We start from the raw sequence: 15,349 nt of genomic DNA on the forward strand, positions 1-15,349 counted from the left end.
CCTTCAACCTTCCCCAGAGGAAAGAAAGGAAGGGATCAGTTCTGGGTCCGTATGTCAGAAGAAATCTCAGGGGACATCGAGATTGGGGAGGGACCTGCTGCCAGTTGTCAGTCAGGATAGGTGGGAAGCCATGAGTGACCTCTGCCTAACGATTCTACATCTGCAGGGAACAATCCTGAACTTGGAGAGCTCACAAAGTCTTTGTAGGGCATCCCAAATGTTTCCTGTATTCACCGACAGTTTTGGGGTTGGTTTAACCAATGCCTCACCTATGCAGGCAGCTCTCGGGAGCACTTTTTTCTTAGAGCCATGAAGGTCTGGGACCCACGGCTCCTCCCCTCGTTCCAGCTGCGAGATCACATCAGTTCTGGAAACTGGAAACCCTGCTCAAGGCAAAGAAAACAAGGGAGGTCAGTGGAATTTGTGGGATACTTGTCACAAAGAATATTCCATGCTTTTAAGCCCAGCTCACTTTTAAGTAGTAACGTCCCAAGGCCGGCTTCCTTGGCTCAAAGTGCCAGGAGATGATTATTATAAATCATATTCATTACCTTAGTGCCTAAGGGCCAACTAACAGTGGGTCCTCATTTTGCTAGGCACAGTACAAACCGAGAAGCGTTGATGGCCCGTGCCCTGAAGAAGTTACAATCTAAATAGACAAGGCAGACACAGAATGGGGGAAGGGGTAGAACCCACCAGCAGAGTGAACTCCGTGAAGGCAGAGTGGCAGATCTGATCAACACAGGCCTAGATCTTGAGACTATCGGATTTAATGTTCCAACCAGGGCCAGTGTTTTCCGGAAATTGTCGCTAGGACTGCATTTTTTCCCAAAATTACTCTTTGTTTGTGGAATCACCGTTAATATCCGGAATTGCTGATCAGAGGGTGGGTGGGGCATGCAGGGTCACAATCCCCCAGATTTCTCCCTGGAGACACCCGTCTCCTCCCCAGGGCACAGGCTGGCTGCGGTTGAGACTTGCTGCCAATTTCTTCCCTCCTCATACAAGTCTGGGATCGGCAGTGGGATGCCAGGCTCTCTCATCATGCTGCAGAGAGGACGGCACTCACAGCTGCTCGCGGCTGTGTCCACAGCACCTCTCCCCTGCTCATCTCCCCTGTACACAGCTGGTTCATGCCCCGTCTCTCCAGCGCACAGCTGGCTCTAGGCTCTCAATGCCCAGTATCTGAGCCCCACCGCCCCCACACAGCCGGCTCCTGTCCCCTCCCCCCAAGGCACTTTCAGGCTTTAAAGGATTAGATATTGCTCACGTTTGTCAATTACTCTCTTTTCATTGCCTGCAAACTCTTGCCCTAATTATGACTGTTATCTGTAGATCTAAGCCAGCCCTTGAAAGCATGAATTCTTCACAGACTATGATGCCGAGATGCGCCACATGATACCAGGAAGGGCTGCGGGATGGGTTTCCTGTGCAAGCTGGTATCGCTACGGGGTGATGAATGCCAGATCTCAAGGCTGGTTATGCAGAGCTCCACCTTTTGAAGCTTTACCCAATGCAGAAAGGGAGTCACCCTCATTCAGGAGACTGAAGACGACAGACTTTTGGGGGATAAACAGCTGAGTTTGAGCTGACTGAGGGGGGTCTTTCTGGGCTACAAACTCACAGGACCTGATAACCACCAGGAGGTAACCCTTTAAGAAAGGTTTTAATACACTTTGGAACCGATCAGGGATTCCCATGAGGACCGCTGAGGGAATGAAGGTAAACACGCATTTGGATGCTCTTCTTCTTTTATGAGAATGGGAACAGGATAGCAGGATAGCACCATATTGCAGCCCATTGGAAAACATAATCCCAACTACACATATAAAATGATGGGCTCTAAATGAGCTGTTTCCACTCAACAGAGGGATCTTGGAGTCACTGGGCACAGTTCTCTGAAAACATCAACTCAGTGTGCCACGGCAGTCAAAAAGCAAAGAGAATGTTGGGAATCATTCTGAAATGGATAGATAAGAAGACAGAAAATATCCTATCGCCTCTATATAAACCCATGGTACACCCACATCTCGAATACTGCCTGCAGATGTGGTTGCCCCATCTCAAAAAAAGATATATTGGAATTGGAAAAGGTTCAGAAAAGGGCAAGCCAAATGATTACAGGTATGAAACTCTTCTGTACGGGGAAAGATTAAAAAGACCGGGACTATTCAGCTTGGAAAAGAGACAAAGCGGGGATATGAGAGAGGTCTATAAAATCAAAACTGCCATGGAGAAAGTAAATAAGGACGTGTCATTTACTCCTTCTCATAACGCAAGGACTAGGAATCACCCAATCAAATTAATAGGCAGCAGGTTTATAAGAAACAAAAGGAAGTATTTCTTCACACAATGCACAGTCAACCTGGGGAACTCCTTGCCAGAGGACGTTGTGAAGGACAAGATTATAACAGGGTTACAAAAAAAAAAAAACACCATGAGAAATCTATTGAGGACAGGTCCGTGAATGGTTATTAGCCAGGATGGGCAGGGATGGTGTCCCTAACTTCTCTTTTTCATAAGCTGTGAATGGGTGACAGGAGATGAATCACTTCATGATTCCCTGTTCTGTTCATTCCCTCTGGGACACCTGGCGCTGGTCACTGTCGGAAGACTGGACACTGGGCTAGATGGACCTTTGGTCTGTCCCAGTGTGGCCATTCTGAAATACCAGGGAACCTAGTGAGTCCAGTGCAATGGGAGGGAGTAGGAAAATCCCTGGCTGTGGAGAACACTGGGAAATTAGAAACTATCATTCAGAAGCAACAGACTCTAAATAGTCTAGAAAAGCAGAATGTGAAAAATAAGAATAAGAATCGGGGTCATGTGACTTCAGGAATGAGGGACTCAAAAAACCAAGTCTGCAGAGAAGGTAGATTGTGGTTAGTGCACATGGGGATGGGGGGAGCAACTCTCCAGGTCTCAAGGATTTTCACCAGCAACCGAGGCCATTGTCCCATGCACGGGGCAATCCGGAGCAGTGAGGAGTTGTGTCATCTGTAATCCTGGCTGAGTTTCAATGGTCTGCTGCTGGAGCTCCCTTGTCTGGATTCCCCCAGCCAGCATTCAAGGTCTGTGTGATCAGTAACCCTGGACCAGCCGCTCTGACCCCAGCAGCCTGCTTCTTACACCCCAAGCACTTTCTGGTCTGGGTGGAGAAGGCTCAGGGTTTGAGAGAAGGCCAGGGGTAGGAAGCTTCTGTTCGTTATGCTGGACCTAACCCCCCATTTTATTTGTGCAAACAGGAGATATTTGACACTGTGCGATTCTGCTCCTGTGCTCTCTTCCCACAGCGTTCAGCAGCAGGGGAGGGTCTCTGGTCGTGTGTGTGTCACTGGCATGCTGGGGTGATGCTGGAACAGGACAGAGCAGAGGTGGCATTGTGGGGGTGGCGTGAACCTCATCTCTTCAGTTCCCCTTCCAAGAACCGAGGGGACAGGAATCCTTACCCAGCGAGGTCACATTCTCATAGGTCTCCTGCATGACGTCTCTGTAGAGGGCTCTCTGAGCGGGGTCCAGCAGAGCCCACTCTTCCCTGGTGAAATACACAGCCACCTCCTCGAAGGTCACCGTCCCCTGAAAGAGCCAGAGCCCCACACTCAGGACCTGCTGCCCCACTCACAGCCCCACTATTCGTGGGGGAGAGGAGCCAATGAAACGGAAACTCTGGGTGGACCGCAGTCAACAGAGTCCCACCCCCACCCCGCTCAGAGCAGCCAGGAAACACCAGGGTGAGGGGGCGAAGAGACACCCCTCCTCTCTCCCAGCAGATCCATCACACACCTACTAGCCACAGACTGATACCGGAGATGCTGCCCCGAGCAGGGTCTAGGGAGAGATCTCTTGTAGGAAGCCCAACACCCTCCTCCTTGTGAAAAGAAAAGGAGGACTTGTGGCACCTTAGAAACTATCCAATTTATTTGAGCATAAGCTTTCGTGAGCTACAGCTCACTTCATCGGATGCAAACTGTGGAAAGTGTAGAAGAGCTTTTTATATACACACAAATCATGAAAAAAATACCTCCTCCCACCCCACTCTCCTGCTGGTAATAGCTTATCTAAAGTGATCACTCTCCTTACAATGTGTATGATAATCAAGGTGGCCCATTTCCAGCACAAATCCAGGGTTTAACAAGAACGTCGGGGGGGTGGGGGGCAGGAAAAAACAAGGGGAAATAGGTTACCTTGCATAATGACTTAGCCACTCCCAGAGCTGGATATGAGGCAGGGGAATCTCTCCTAAGCCTGACTGGTGGCTTCCCCCTTCGTATTTCAAGGCACCCGCTGGTTAGTTGGGTCAGGCTCCAGCACTACGAGTCTGGTCCTTTTTCCCAGCCCCATCTAGGTAGGTTATTTTCTGTTCACCAGATTGGAGCATTTCCACCTCCGAACCTCATGGGTCTCTTCCTAGAATCTAGGCCACTTATTAAACAACTCCCAGCAGGTCTGCCACCCCCTGGCCTCCTCCCTTTCTCCACCCTGTGCATTTCCTGCCCTGCTCCAACCTCCAAACCAGACGGTGCAAACCTTCCCCTCTCCCGTGTATTTCCTGTCCCTCTCCCTCCTGCAGGAACAGATCAGAACCCCCCACAATAATCCCTTCCTGAGCTGGCTCCTCTGCAGCCATGTCGCTCCCTTGTCCCATGGGAGGACGGGATGAACCGGAAAGAAACATGAGCGTCGTTCTGCAACCTGGCCGGGCAAGAAGGGCTGTTGTAGAAGTTTAGGAACGGACATTAGTTCAATTCACATCACGCTTCCCCCAGGCTCTTTCCCTGCAGAGCGAGATCCGAGATTCTGCCGTGCTGAGAAAATGCTCAATCTCTGGATTACAGCAGAGACCTGGGCCCTCCTGCCAGGCTAGGCCCACAGACACACTTTTAACCTCCTTTCTCCCTCCCGCATCCCAAAACAAAGTCTCTGAACGCAATCCCAGAAAAAAGCAGAACCAAAGGAGTCCCTTTCGAGGATTCCCTCTGACACTGACCCCATGACAGCCACACCCCAGCAGGAGGGACATGGAGTCAGGAACTGGGTTTTCCTCTCTCTGATCCTCGTCTCGTCCACAGGAAAGTGATTCTCCCCACAGTGCAGTAATAGATCTGTCTGGGCAGATGAGAGAGCTGGAAATCTCTTTCAAAACTCTTTTATCCCACGGACCCTGTCAGTCTCTCTATCTCCTTTTCCCTGTGCCCTCTCCATGCCTGTCTGCTCGGAAACTCTCATTCCTGGGTTGTTTGCTCCCCCATGGCTGGATTTGCTCCTGCAGATGGCAGGAGAAATGGGGTGGGGGGCTGTTACTGTAGAGTCATTTTATAGTCCTTCACTGCCTGCCTGGGATTTCCCCATTGTCTGCCTAGGACCCCAACCTGCCCTCCACCAGGATCTGCCAGGCCATTTGCCTGGGACCCCCTCCTCCTCCCAGCAGGACCCCCTGATGCTTTACAGGAGGACCCCTCACTCTGTGCCAGGGACCGCCCCACCACAGCTCTGTGCACTGGGCATGGCAATGGTCCCAGGAGCCAGCTGGGCAATCCCAGGCAGAGCCCCTGGCACAGCACCAGGCAGCATCTAATCCCCTGCCCCACCTGCCCAAGAGACCCCCACCCCCACTGGTCTGCAGCCAACAGGCCCCCAGCGATATCCACCTCCAGGACCCATAGCCTTAGGGCTGGGCACATCAGAACTACCCCCCAAAACCCCAAATCCTCCAGAACCCACCAACCTGACTAGGGCCCCCCCTGCCCAGCCACCCAGAGGCCTCCCCCTACCACAATGCCCCTTCAGCTCCCACTGCAATCTCCCCGCACAGACACCTGCCCCCCCCAGCAACAGTGTTCCCTCACAGTGTCTGACAAGTGGATAGAAAGTTATCACCACCCCCTGCTGGCCAGTCACACAGGCAGGGGGAGCCCGGGGGGACGCCTCTTTAACAGGAGAAGGGAAGCCATGGAGGGCCAAAATAAGTAAGACATTTCCATACTCTGTCACTAGCAAATAATGGCCACCGTGGATCCACCCCAGAGTTGGCTACAGCTTTGCACTGCGGGAAGCCTCCCCTCACAGAGACCTATACTATAAAGCTGCAAATAATACTTAAAAAAATAGCCTTAAAATTAAAAAACTCAATTAATAATTTAAAATCAACAATAAAAACATTAAATAAAAAAATATAGCAGCTCAAAACATTTTCCCTCCAAAACAGGCTAGCTTTAAACTATCTCTTAGCATCCCAAAAAAAAATTTATGCCCTCATCGGGCCCCAATATTATATATATATAAATAATAGCAATTATAAAATCTATAAAAAAATAATACAGGCTAAAACCCATGCCCAAGCCAAAGCACAGGTTGCCTATACTGCCCCAAAAAACAATTGGTTATAACCCTTGTTTTCAGGCTAAAGTTGGTCATCTTGGCTTGGTGGTTTATTTAGCCTGCTATTAAAATTTCTCTTTCCTATATTGCTTGTATTACTAGTATTATGCTGTGCAATATCATATATCAGGGCCCTTTTGCAAAAATTAATAAATCATTCTCTTCAAAGCTATCACAAAATGCTTATACAAAATCATATTATAAAAAAATAAATAGCCCAAATAAAAAAACTCAAAGCCAAGGCTGTTAAATGTTCTCAAAGGGGGGAGTTGTTGGGAACACTGGGGCATGGCCACTAGGTAACTCGAGGGGATGGAAGACCACGAGTGTCGATGAAGCCCCCTCGCACTAGGCCCCTGTGTCCTTGCCCCCCCGCCTCCTGCCTGGAGGCACTCTCAGCAGCTCTGCATACTAGGCCCAAGTGTCCTTGGCCCCCCCGCCTGGAGGCACACACAGCAGTTATGCTAAGAATCTGCAGCAGTATGTTGCAGAGTCAGACTGCCTGAAACTAAGCAAGGCCAAACAAAAAAAATATAAAAAAACAATGCTAAATAAAGCTGCTTTATATATAGTTTAACAAATAATACAAAAAATCAGGGAACTAGCTGGGAACTGAATTGGCTGGCTATATGAATACTTGGAGCAGCTTGCTATTAAATAAGTATGCTAAAAATATATATATATATATATAAAAGCCTGTGTAACTTCCTGCTCTGTTGTGCAGGATTTCAGATTTTATTCTCCCTGTACCTTTTTGCAGCTGCAAATAAACTTTTCTGCTTCTCCACCCCGTTGTAATTATTGGGTGTAGCACACCGGGTAACAAACCACTCAAGCTGTTGTTCAGCCTCTCGGCACTGGGTGCCGGCAACACTAGCAAATAATGGCCACCGTGGATCCACCCCAGAGTTGGCTACAGCTTTGCACTGCGGGAAGCCCCCCCTCACGGAGACCCTTTGTCATGGGGTTTGGGATACTTCTGGACCACGCTGCACTCAGAGGAACCTCCTCATCCCGTGCCAGCTGGAGAAAAGAAAAGGGTCCAGCCAACTCTCCTGTTACCAACTGGGAACCACCCATCCCCCAAACAGGGGGAGGCCCCTGGCTTTGATGGGTATTGAATAGATGGCTAGTCTCTTTTATCAGCAAACATTTTTAACAGAGAGAAAGGAGGGAACAAATGATTCTCAAAGGAGAGGGAAAGATGATCATTGTTGCAGGGGGGTTAATTTCCCAACCAGGATGGAGAAGAACTCAGGGCGACAGGTTCCCCCCAAAGAAGGACAAGTTGCTAGGATTTAGAGACATGGGGAACAGCCCCAAACCCAAGAGGATTTTTAATTGACATTTTATGATGACATCGTAAGAGGGAAACCTGAGTTTTGTGATCAGTGTTCAGAAATGAAAGAGAAAGGTTAGAAATCTGAGGGATTTTGGATCCATTTATGCAAATTATAGAGAGGAAAGTGGAAAATGAGAGGGATTTTATCGCAGTTGTTGATAGGAGGTAAAAGCTGAGTGTATTTCCCACCACTATTTGGTCAATGAATAGAGTGGAAATGGGCAACATTGGCAAACGTTTGAGATCCATATTCAGGAATCTGAGAAAAGGTGTAAATCTGAGATTTCCGTCGTAATTTATAATCACAGAGACAGGGAAAGCTCTCAGGGGCATATTCAATTAGAAGTAGACAACTAGAGTAAAAGTGGGGCAAACGTTGAGGGTATTTTTGAGGAATCTTTGAGACGTACAGAGAAAACGTGTCACAAACTACGCAACTGAGAACATGGGATAAACGCCAAGACCGGGGGGGCTTTTATGTGGCTATTAAAGAACGAGCTGGAAAAGGGGGGACCGTTTGTGATATAAAATCCAGCCTGTCCAATACAGAAGCAGAAAGTGATGGTCCCCCCCACTCCACGGCCCCCGTTCACCTGGGCAGCAGGGAGCCCTCTGAGGGGCTGACTGAAGGGGGCGGGGGGGGGCGCTGCAGGGCTCCCTGGGGGCGGGGAGGGGGCGGCAGTGGGGGATGGGCAGGTAGGGGGCAGAGAGTCACTTTCCTGCCCCCCCCGCCCAGCGCTCCCGCACCGGGGTCTCCCACTCACCGGAGCACGGCGGGGTTAATGACGGGCCCCACCCCGCACAGACCCCGGAGAGGAGCCGCAGCTGCTCCTCCTACAGATCCGACACGAGGCAGCGCCTGGTCTGCTCCAAGCCCCGCCCCCAGACGCTGCCCCGCCCCCGGTCTGCACCAGGCCCCGCCCCCTGGCGCTGCCCCGCCCCCGGTCTGCTCCAGGCCCCGCCCCCAGACGCTGCCTCGTGTCGGGTCTCTCGGAGGAGCAGCTGCGGCTCCGCTCCGGGGTCTGTGCTGGGGGGGCCCGTCATTAACCCCCCCGTGCCCGGCCGGGGGGGGCTTTCTCCAGCTGGGACCAGCCCCGGCTCTGCCCGCCCCCGACCCGGTGAGTGGGAGACCCCGCGGGGGGGGCAGCGCTGGTGGGGGGGCAGGAAAGTGACTCTCTGCCCCCGGCACGGCTGGGATTGGGGGGGCAGAGACTGGGGCCCGGCGGGCGGGGTCCCTTGGGGGGTGTTGGGGGGAGAAGCCGGAGTTGCGGGGGGTGGGGGTTGAATTGTCTCTGTGCAGCCAGGAAATTCCCGGGGGGGAAGTGGGGGGCGGCGGGGGAGTTAATTGGATCCCCTCCCCCCCCACGGGCACAAATGCCCCCCAGTTTTCCCCTTTTCCCTCTCGGTAGCTCCCACCTGGTTGTAAACTCCCCCCCCCACCCCCCATTGATCCGCTCTCTGGTCTCCCCTGATCCCCCCGCCCCGTCTCTCCCTCCTCCTCACATGTCCATTGAAACTCCCCTCCCGTGGGGGGGGGCGGGATTTCCCTCCCCCCCCGTTTTATCCGCAGCGATTTGTCCCGGTGTCGGTGGGAAGTTGGAGCCCGGAGCCATCCCCCAACCTGGCTGCCCCGGCGTGGGGGTGGGAGGAGACGCCGGGTCTCTGCCGGGGCGGGGAAGGGAGGGGACGTGTCCCCCATGGGGCTGCCCCCGATCCCGGCTTCCCAGTCCCACTTGCTGCCCCCCAACTGCAGCACCGTTGCCCCCAGCCCCCACCTACCCCCCACCTGCCCATCCCCCACTGCCGCCCCCTCCCCTCCCCCAGGGAGCCCTCCAGCTCCCCCCCCCCTTCCCCTCCAGTCAGACCCTCAGAGGGCTCCCTGCTGCCCAGGTGAACGGGGGTGGGGGGGACCATCACTTTCTGTTTATGTATTGGACAGGCTGGATTTTATATGACAAACGGTCCCCCCTTTTCCAGCTAGTTCTTTAATAGCCACATAAAATCCGCCCCGGTCTTGGCGTTTATCCCATGTTCTCAGTTGCATAGTTTGTGACACGTTTTCTCAGTACGTCTTAAAGATTGATAAAAAAGTTTGCCCCACTTTTACTCTAGTTGTCTACTTCTAATTGAATATGCCCCTGAGAGCTTTCCCTGTCTCCGTAATTATAAATTACGACGAAAATCTCAGATTTACACCTTTTCTCAGATTCCTGAATATGGATCTAAAACGTTTGCCAATGTTGCCCATTTCTATTCATTGACCAAATAGTGGTGGGAAATACACTCAGCTTTTACCTCTGTGACAAAGTGGGACTGTTCTTAATGTTTCCTCTGAATAGTGTGGGGTGCCTCAGTTTCCCCTAGGCAGTTCTTAAGTATCTAGGTGGTGGGATAAGGGTGTATGATCATTGCAGAGCCCTAGAGGGCAGGTGTGTGCAGGAGTCTAGACACAGAGAATGTCCGACACCCTGTTTCCTGGCCACTGATGGCCTGGGCCCTTCCCCCCTGCAAGGTGAGAGCTAAAGGGTTGGAGAACAAAGGGATCCGGTGACCTCCTGGCCCGGGAAAGGAACCAAGCCCAGAGGAGGAGGGGCTGGAGGGAGTTTCAGTTGGGGGCTGGCTGGGACATGGAGTGAAGTGCAGACGTGGTTGTCTGGCTCACTGCCCCCCCGAAAATGACCCCAGCTGACGGGTCCTGTTCTCTGCACCTGCAAGCTCTGTTTTAGACCATGTTCCTGTCATCTAATAAACCTCTGTGTTACTGGCTGGCTGAGAGTCCCGTCTGACTGCGGAGTTGGGGGGCAGGACCCTCTGGCTTCCCCAGGAGCCCTGCCTGAGCGGACTCGCTGTGGGAAGCGCATGGAGGGGCAGAGGATGCTGAATGGTCCGAGGTCACACCCAGGAAGGTGGAAGCCGGGTGAGCTGTGTGTCCTGAAGACAGGCTGCTCACAGAAAGGCGACTGCCCCAGAGTCCTGCCTGGCTTCATGGGGAGCAGTTCCAGAGCATCGCCCAGGGACTCCGTGACAACTGGTGGCAGCGGTGGGATGTACTGCACCCCGTGGACAGCGCTTCCTGCAGTAAGTGACTGGGGAGCAGTAAAATGAAGGGGGATTGACGGGGACCAGACGTGCTGAAGATTCAGAGAGAGACAGTTTCAGGGGGCGGTTAACTCCTGGAAGTGTGTGACCAGAGAGAAGGACTTTTGCAGTAACAGGGTTCCCCTGGGGATTGCAGCGAGCAGTCCCAGGGACGGAGGAGTCTGCCGCTCGACCCTGACAAAGAGGGGGTGATCTCGAGAAGGGCTGGCACACTAGGGGTTCTCCCTGGAAACCGTGGGGAGCTGAGAGCACACAGGCCTGTGAGTCCACAACAACTTGGGAAGGGCGGAGTGAGGGCCTGTCACCGTCTCCTGAAGAAGGACATTGTAACCCTGTGCAGAAAGAGAGGGTTGAGCGTTGGAAAGTTCACCAAAGCACAGTTAATCGTGCAGCTGGAGGAGGATGACCGCTCTAAGGGACAGATTCCTGACCCGAAATGGGGCTATAGCAGGATCTGGGAGCAGCTGGAGTGGTGGCCAGGCATCCCCAAGACTCCTGTCCCCGACCAGACGAGGGTCTTCACGATCGGGTTCCCCATCCGGGGATCGGAGTCGGACAGGATTGGAGCTGAGACCGAGAGAGCAAGAGGACCGTGAGAGACAGCGAGAGCCCGAGAAAGAGCTGCAGAAGCAGCAGCAGCATGAACTGGTGATGGGGGAGTGGAGAGGCCTAGGGGACCCCCCAGGGGTGAGTGGGGATAGACCCCGGGGGGCCAGTTCCGCAGGGAACCTCGAGACTAAATTGCTTCCCCTGGTTAAGGAGGGGGGGATGTGGATGCCCACCTCACTGCCTTTGAGCAGGCTGGAGATTTGAACCGGGGGACCCTGCGGAAAAGCCCTGGTGTCTAGCTCCCTTGCTGGGTCCCAAGGCCATAGACTCCGTCAGCCAGATGGGTGGGGAGGTGGACAGGCTCCCACTCCTGGTCCCAACCTATATGTCTGTGTGGAGTTTCCTTGGGCCAGGCCCCTCGGACCTCCAGTGGGAGCAGAAGGTGATGGTGAATGGGGAGACATTCCTGGGGTGGCGAGATCCTGGGACAGAGAGAACTGGTGTCAGACCCTGGGTGGTGCAGCCTCAGAGGCTGAGGGGCTGTGTGAGCTGGGTGAGGGTCCCAGGGACGAAGCCCCTCGCCCTGCCTATGGCCCAGATCCCTGTGCAGACCCAGGAGGGGTGAGGCTGGCTGGTCGTTAGGGTTCTCCAGGACACCAGCTGCAAGACCCTGTTATGGGGTGACTGTGTCTCTTTGGGACAGGATCCAGGCCGTACTCCTGTAACTGCCAAGGGTTTGAATCCGGGGAACCAATCGGTGGAGAGGGAAATGGTCAGTGCAAATGCAGATGACCTGGCTGGCAGCAGGGAGGAGCGGCTAGGCTCAAGCTATCTGCCTGACTTTAACCAGACCCCTGGAGTTGGGTGGGACAGAGAGATGCTCTCCGCCCCTCTTGCACACCGGAGAGGGGGCTCACGCTGGCTCTGATGCTGTGAGGAAAGCAGCGAGCTCACTGCCTACCCCCACTGGGACAGCAAGGGCAGTGCTGAGCAAGGGGGGAGCTGAGACCCCAGCTGAGTGGGGGGAGACACAGGCAGGGCAGGGGATCTGTGGGGAGTGGCAAGGTGCTGGGTAAGGAAAGTCTGGATGAGCCTAGGCAGCCTTGTGAGCTGATGGCTGTGTCTAGTCAGCAGGGTGGGAAGGCAAGGAAAGTGGAAGATGAGTGTCCCTGGACCTTACCTGTTAGCTGGGTGGAGAATTGGGACAGTGAAGGAAATGTACCTGTGTCTGTCGGGTATTGACTTGCCTTTGGAGGGAGCTACCCTGATCTCCAAGCAGTTGTCTGTGACCAGCCTTGTGTGCTGGGACAAGGGGAGAGAGGTCCCAAGCTGGGTGTCTGGGAAAGAAGAAAGTGTGTCCGGCTCTTCTTTTCTGTGGAGCAGACAGAAGGGGCCTTTCAGCCTGTAATGGTTGAGGGTCGTGCAGTTGTCTCAGAGCTGGTTCTGGATTCAGCTAAAGCCCAGGAAGGGAAGGGTCCTAAGTTTGTGTCTGCTCGGGAGAATGGCCCTGTAACTAGGTCGCATCCAGTTAGGGTCTATGTAAAATCCCAGAGAGGAGACAATTCTGGTGCTTGTATTTTGCCTGTTGCTAGTGTGTTGTTGGAAAGGGTGTAGCAACTCTGTCTAATCAGGGTGAGATCCTAGCCAGGGCACAAGGAGAGCAGGAAGGTGATGTGATTGTGTTACCTACTGAGGGTGTGGAAACCAGTAGCAAGAAGGAAAAGATTCCTGAACTTGTGTGTGGCAAAGGGAAGGAGAATGCTTCTGACCTTTTCTCTAGGAAGTCTGTAAGTTTGCCTGAAAGGGGATTGTGTAGGAATCCGCCGGATGGGCCAGAGGTGATTCTGGATGTAAGGGAGACCCAGAAAGAGTCTGTTGTTGCTCAGGAAAGTGTTCCTCTAGAGCAAGCCCTCGGTGAAGAGGGTAAGGGCAGAATTTCTGGGAGGGGTGAATTGTTGCATAGAAAAGCCCTAGGGAAAGGAATCCTCATGGAGTCTTTGCAAGCAGTTTACTGCCACTGACGGGTGTGAAAGTGATTTAATCAAGAAAGTTTCAGTTCCTAACAGCCAGAAATTTTCTGTTGTGAATGGATCCACTGACTGTCCTGTTGAAAGACCCAGTGTGGAGAGCTTTGAGAAGGTCTCAGATGAAGTGAAAGCTGTTAAGAAAGTTAAACAGTCCCATAACCAAGTGGCTGTGTTTGGCCAGCTTGTTGGGGAGAAGACCCATTCCCAGTTTGACCCCCTGGGGTTTGGGGTGGCCAAAGGGCATGGGCCACAGAAACCTTCCCACATGTGGCCTGCGAGTGCTATCGATCACCACCGACCCAAGGGAGGGCGTGAAACTGGAAGGGCCTGGTGGAACTCCTACCGAGGAATGGGAGAGATGCTGGGGCACCTATGGGAACGTTGGTGGCTTCGAACTTCCCCAGGTCACCGGCTAAAGTGACCCCGCTCAGTTCGATCTCGAAGGGGGGAGAGATGTGACAAAGTGGGACTGTTCTTAATGTTTCCTCTGAATAGTGTGGGGGTGCCTCAGTTTCCCCTATGAAGTTTTTAAGTATCTAGGTGGTGCGATAAGGGTGTATGACCATTGCAGAGCCCTAGAGGGCATGTGTGTGCAGGAGTCTGGACACAGAGAATGGCCGACACCCTGTTTCCTGGCCACTGATTGCCTGGGCCCTTCCCCCCTGCAAGGTGAGAGCTGAAGGGTTGGAGAACAAAGGAATCCGGTGACCTCCTGGCCCGGGAAAGGAACAAAGCCCAGAGGAGGAGGGGCTGGAGGGAGTTGGAGTGAAGTGCAGGCGTGGTTGTCTGGCTCACTGCCCCCAAAATGGCCCAAGCTGAGGGGTCCTGTTCTCTGCACCTGCAAGCTCTGTGTTAGACCATGTTCCTGTCATCTAATAAACCTCTGTTTTACTGGCTGGCTGAGAGTCCCGTCTGACTGCGGAGTTGGGGGGCAGGACCCTCTGGCTTCCCCAGGAGCCCCGCCTGAGTGGACACGCTGTGAGAAGCGGACGGAGGGGCAGAGGATGCTGAATGGTCCGAGGTCAGACCCAGGAAGGTGGAAGCCGGGTGAGCTGTGTGTCCTGCAGACAGGCTGCTCACAGAAAGGCGACTTCCCCAGAGTCCTGCCCAGCTTCATGGGGAGCAGTTCCAGAGCATCGCCCAGGGACTCCGTGACAACCTCCTATCAACAACTGCTCTAAAATCCCTCTCATTTTCCACTTTCCTCTCTATAATTTGCATAAATGGATCCAAAATCCCTCAGATTTCCAACCTTTCTCTTTCATTTCTGAACACTGATCTCAAATCTCAGTTTTCCTTCTTACGATGTCATCATCAAATGTCAATTAAAAATCCTCTTGGGTTTGGGGCTGTTCCCCATGTCTCTAAATCCTAGCAACTTGTCCTTCTTTGGGGGGGACCTGTCGCCCTGAGAGCTTCTCCATCCTGGTTGGGAAATTAACCCCCCTGCAACAATGATCATCTTTCCCTCGCCTTTGAGAATCATTTGTTCCCTCCTTTCTCTCTGTTAAAAATGTTTGCTGATAAAAGAGACTAGCCATAGATTCAATACCCATCAAAGCCAGGGGCCTCCCCCTGTTTGGGGGATGGGTGGTTCCCAGTTGGTAACAGGAGAGTTGGCTGGACCCTTTTCTTTTCTCCAGCTGGCATGGGATGAGGAGGTCCCTCTGAGTGCAGCGTAGTTCAGAAGTATCCCAAACCCCATGACAAAGGGTCTCCGTGAGGGGGGGCTTCCCGCAGTGCAAAGCTGTAGCCAACTCTGGGGTGGATCCACGGTGGCCATTATTTGCTCGTGACAGAGTATGGAAATTTCTTACTTATTTTGGCCCTCCAGGGCTTCCCTTCTCCTGTTAAAGAGGTGTCCCCCCGGGCTCCCCCTGCCTGTGTGACTGGCCAGCAGGGGGTGGTGATAACTTTCTATCCACTTTCCAGACACTGTGAGGGAACACTGTTG

This window comes from Lepidochelys kempii, unplaced genomic scaffold (assembly GCF_965140265.1).
Source record: "Lepidochelys kempii isolate rLepKem1 unplaced genomic scaffold, rLepKem1.hap2 scaffold_37, whole genome shotgun sequence".
NCBI classification, from domain to species: Eukaryota; Metazoa; Chordata; order Testudines; family Cheloniidae; genus Lepidochelys; species Lepidochelys kempii.